Consider the following 6000-nt stretch of genomic DNA (forward strand, 5'->3'; position numbering starts at 1 on the left):
ACATCTCATAAGAAGAAAAATACTGTACATTATTTTATGTTTGTTTTATGCAAGGTTTGTCTTTTTGAAATGCCAAATACAATGCACAAGGATACCCCTAAGCTCAATGCAGTTTAAGAGGTGGCGCAAATGTATTCTTACTGTGATCTAATTTTCAGTTAGAAACTTGAAATAAAAAACTAAAAAAGTAGCTTCTGGTAAGAATAAAATAATAATGATGTCTGATACAAAATATTCATCCTTTGAGAATATGTGTACAGTACCTCATTAATAGACAGAGCTGAGAAGCATCACAGCAAAGGAATCTACACTTATATAGCCTGAGGAGTTTCTGAACTGCTCTAGATTATGTCTTATATAGAAGAAAGCCAATGATTATACACTTAGGCCTAGATTACGAGTGGAGTGATATCTTAAAGGGACACTGAACCTAATTTTTTTATTTCATGATTCAGATAGAGCATACAATTTTAAGCAACTTTCTAATTTACTCCTATTATAAATTTTTATTAATTCTCTTGCTATCTTTATCTGAAAAAAATAATTTTTGGTTAAGCACTTGGGTAGCACCTGCTGATTGGCAGCTACATGTTCTGTATTCTCTTGATATCTTTACTTGAAAAACCAGGAATGTAAGTTTACAAGCAGGCACATTTTTGGTTCAGAACCATGGATAGCGCTTGCTGGTTGGTGGCTGCATTTAGCCACCAATCAGCAAGCGCTACCCAGGTGCTGAACCAAAGATGGGCCCAGCTTGTAAGCTGGGCTTTTTCGAATAAAGATACCAAGAGAATGAAGAAAAATTGAAAATAGGAGTAAATTAGAAAGTTGCTTAAAATGGCACGCTCTATCTAAAACCATGAAAGAAAAAAAATGGGTTCAGTGTATCTCTTTAACCTGCACCTGTAAAGGGGCAAATTTGATTGTTTAGGGGAACATGTTAAATAACGAGCCATTACAAGTGGCTGGTAATACTCCCACAAGCTTGTGGGTTCACTTTGTGCTTAGCGCAATTAACCAGAGGTCAGACCTCTGGTTAAAAAGAAAAAAATGCCCCCAAAATAAAGATTACAGTAATTAACAATTATAAATAAATCTGAGTTTTTTTTTAAAAAACACTGCAAAAAGCAGTTATAAGGGGTTAAAGTGAGGGGATGTGGGGTGTTTGAAAAAAAATGGCACCTAAAGCGCCTTTAGATTGAGGTCAATGAGGGACTGTCTTTTCATTACAAATATATATGTATATGCTGATATACATATATATTTATGTGTTAATATGTGTATGTATATATATATATATGTATATATATATATATATATATATACACACATATAAACACATAAATATATATGTATATATTCATATATTTATTTACTGCTGCCCAACACTGTGCGATTTGCCCACTGCGCTGAACAAGGTGGTTTGCTGTGTGTATCGGTTTTAAAACGAGGCTCCCATGAGTGCAAGGCTTCCGGGCATTTACGTACGCTGGTATGACTGAGTGGAGCACAAATATTGTGTAAGCGTTATATTGCGCTTCACTCATAATCTAGCCCTTAATGAGGTGCAATATATTTATCTGCCATCAAATTTTACTGTTATTCATATTGGATTTTATGAACTCTAACCCAAGAGGATGGAGAGGAATAGGTATAATATACCTGAATTATTTACAAATGGGCTACTTAGATACAGTCTGTAAAAGGAACATAAATAAAATGATTTCTATAATGCTATCAAGAGCAGGTAAAGTTCTGTAAGTTAAATGTTTAGTGTTGGTTAGATGAGCTGGAAGTATGGTGGATGCTACAAGGCGTTTTATAGACAATGCTGAACAAAGACAATAGTTATGTAATCACAAAAGTGTTTTGGTTAAATGGACAATTAAGTCAAAATTAAACTTACATTATTCAGACAAAGCATGCAATTTATAAAGACTTTTCAATTTACTTATTTTACCAAATTTGGTATCCTATGTTGAAAAGCATACCTAGGTACGCTCAGGACAATTCAAATTTGAGATAACATATACATTTGATATTTTTTATTTGAAATTGAAATCATGGGCTTATACTTTAAACTAATCAGTTATCAAATTAATTTAAAATTTGTATGGATTAGGAGGAACCAACCCCAACACTTGTTTCAAAGAACAGTACAAAGGTTTCACTGTTAAAAAAAATATGGTGTAAGTGTAAATATCTGCATGACATTTTTTCCAATGTTATATCTTTTTTTTCCCCAATATCATATTGGTGATTGTTTTGTATTCAAAGGTTACTTTCTGTAATTTGTATAAATTCTGAGACATAATGAAGAATAGAAGTTAAAGTGTTTTGTTTTGTTTTTAATTTTCAAACTGTGTAAAGCAGGTGGGTTCCAGGCTATGTTATAACATGTTGTGATGTCATAAAGCAGAGGTTGGAGCTACTCAACCAGTATGTAGATTACACTGCTAAACTTGCTGTCACATTAACCTGACACAAGTGCTGCTTTAAATGAACATGAAACCCAATCATTTTCTTTCATAATTCAGACAGGCCATACAAAGTTGTTTAAATTTAAACAACTTTCCAATGTACTTATATTATCAAATTTCCTTCATTCCCATTGTATTGCTTGTTGAAAGAGGTAGTCTCAGGAGCTGGGAGCTAGATGCTGATTGGTGGCTGCACACGTATGCCTCTTGTCATTGGCTCACCTCATGTGTTCAGCTAGCCACCAGTACTGCATTGTTGCTCCTTCAACAAAAGATACCAAGAAAATGAAGCAAATTTGAAAATAGAAATAAATGGGAAAGTTGTTTAAAATTTTATTCTCTGGGGCCGATTTATAATGGCCCGAATTGGGCCAGATACATCTGTTTCCGCGCAAGCCTTCAGGCTCGCTAGAAACAAGAGTTAAGAAGCAGTGGTCTTAACTCGTAGACCACCTCTTAAGCGGCATACAGCAATCAGACCGATTGGCAGCGAATCTGCAGGGGGCAGCATTGAACAAACAGTTCACCCACGTATGCTGTCAGCATTCAGCGATGTCGGGCAGACATGGTCGCTACAGCGGATAATGTCCGTCCAAATCTTAATAAATCGTCCCCTCTATCTGAATCATGACAGAAAATCTTTGGGTTTCATGTCCCTTTGAGACCAAGGTTCACAAAACACCAGTATTTATATACAATTATGTATAATCTTCTTGTGTTCATAAATGATGTGAGAGCGTTCTGTACATAAATTTGTATGTTTCAATGCACACTTGTAACCTGTTTAATCATTATTTAAAACTTTTCTTAAAGGTTTTCCTAGTTAAGAATAGAATTATTTATTGCTCTTCTTTTTTTCTGTAAAACACAGAATTATTTTGTTCCTGGCACAACACTGAATTTTGTAGTACATGGAACCGTAAAATAGGAGTCACTATTTTTGTGTAGATTATTTAATATTTTTTTTAGCAGTGTTAAATATTTTATGACATGTGCTTGCTTTGTACTGTAAAATACCATATACTTGAGTTTGAAAATAAATAGAATATGTTTCAAATTTCTTATGTATTTCAATTTTTTTTGTCTTAAATAGCCAGATGTATTTAAAGGGACATTAAATTCAAAATTTGTGTTCCACCATAATATGTTCAATAATGGTTAAAAAAGCTTTATAATGCACTTTCATTATTTATTTTACCTGCGTTTCCTGCCATTTAACCATACAAATTGTAGTTTTTCCACTCCCCTAAAGAAGCTAAAGTACATTCGTTAGAAAGAAGAACCCTGGCCCTCCTACATGCAGCACAGTGATTGGTTGATATGTGCAGGAGCTCATTTATATCTGTCCCTGATTGGCCACAGCAAAGAAGCAAAGATAAACAACATGCAAGAATCTTTCCAAAAGGCGTGTCCTAGGACTAAAAAATCAATGCAAACTTTGCTAACAAAATTACAGTTTTAAATATATTTAAGACAGCTGTTTTGTTTGCAGATATTTTGCAATGGACAATTTACTCTTCTGCTTCATATGATAAATGCAAGACAAAAGTAACCGTCCCCAAGACCATTAGTTGCTTAACTGTCCTAGAACACAGCCTTAGCACTAGGCAGTCCTGGGCATCCGTGGTCATACAAAGCCAGAAAAATACATTTCCATTAGCAAACTACATAGCAAATAGTTATTATGTTAATATATCTAACAGGTGAATTGTCTAAACTATCCGAAATGGGATCCTATTTATAAAAACTAACGGCTAGATTACGAGTTGTGCGTTAGGGTAAAAAAGCAGCGTTAACAGGTCCTAACGCTGCTTTTTTACGCCCACTGCGATTACGAGTCTTGAAGGTTTAGGGTCACCGCACACTTTTTTGGCCTTACCGCAAACTGACTTACGTTAACTTCGTAAAGTCTATTTTCAATGGGACTTCCATAGCGCCAGTATTACGAGTCTGTCCTGGGAGGCCAAAAAGTGAGCGGTACACCCTACCCCGTCATGAGTCCTAATGCATTTAAAAGTCAGTAGTTAAGAGTTTTATGGTACAACGTCATAACATAAAACTCATAACTAAAGTGCTAACAAGTACACTAATACCCATAAACTACCTATTAACTCCTAAACTGAGGCCCTCCCGCACCGCAAACACTATAATAAATGTTTTAACCCCTAATCTGCCGCTCCGGACATCGCCGCAACTATAATAAACATATTAACCCCTAAACCACTGCACTCCCGCCTCGCAAACATTAGTTTAATATTATTAACCCCTAATCTGCCGTCCCTAACATTGCCGCCACCTACCTACATTTATTAACCCCTAATCTGCCGCCCCCAACGTCGCCGCCACTATATTAAATGTATTAACCCCTAAATCTAAGTCTAACACTAATCCTAACACCCCCTAACTTAAATATAATTTAAATATATCTAAATAAAAATTACTATAATTAACTAAATTATTCCTATTTAAAACTAAATACTTACCTGTAAAATAAACCCTAATATAGCTACACTATAACTAATAGTTACATTGTATTTAGCTTAGGGTTTATTTTTATTTTACAGGCAAGTTTGTATTTATTTTAAATAGGTAGAATAGTTATTAAATAGTTATTAACTATTTCATAACTACCTAGCTAAAATAAATACAAAAGTACCTGTAAAATAAAACCTAACCTAAGTTACAATAACACCTAACACTACACTATAATTAAATAAATTAACTAAATTTAACCTATTTTATAGGTAAGTATTTAGTTTTAAATAGGAATAATTTAGTTAATTATAGTAATTTTATTTAGATGTATTTAAATTATATTTAAGTTAGGGGGTGTTAGGGTTAGGGTTAGACTTAGGTTTAGGGGTTAATACATTTAGAATAGTGGCGGCGACATTGGGGATTATTAGGGGTTAATAAGTGTAGGTAGGTTGCGGCGACATTGGGGGAGGCAGATTAGGGGTTAATAAATATAATGTAGGTGGCGGAGATGTTGGGGGCAGCAGATTAGGGGTTCATAACTATAATGTAGGTGGCGGCGGTGTCCGGAGCGGCAGATTAAGGGTTACAAATATAATGCAGGTGTCGGCGATGTCGGGGGTGGCACATAAGGGGTTAATAAGTGTATGATTAGGGGTGTTTAGACTCGGGGTTCATGTTAGGGTGTTAGGTGTAAACATAAAATGTGTTTCCCCATAAGAATCAATGGGGCTGCGTTACTGAGTTTTACGCTGCTTTTTTGCAGGTGTTAGACTTTTTCTCAGCCGGCTCTCCCCGTTGATCCCTATTGGGAAATCGTGCACGAGCACGTACGACCAGCTCACCGCTGACTTAAGCAGCGCTGGTATTGGAGTGCGGTAAGGAGCAAATTTTGCTCAACGCTCACTTCTTGCCTTTTAACCCCGGATTTGTAAAAAACTGCTCGTTAGCACCGCACAGCTCAAAACGAAAAACTCATAATCTAGCCGCTAATAAACATATTACAATAAAAATGTTTCCTATTCCAATCCATTAAAATGGGCAG

Source organism: Bombina bombina, chromosome 7 (assembly GCF_027579735.1).
Source record: "Bombina bombina isolate aBomBom1 chromosome 7, aBomBom1.pri, whole genome shotgun sequence".
NCBI lineage: Eukaryota > Metazoa > Chordata > Amphibia > Anura > Bombinatoridae > Bombina > Bombina bombina.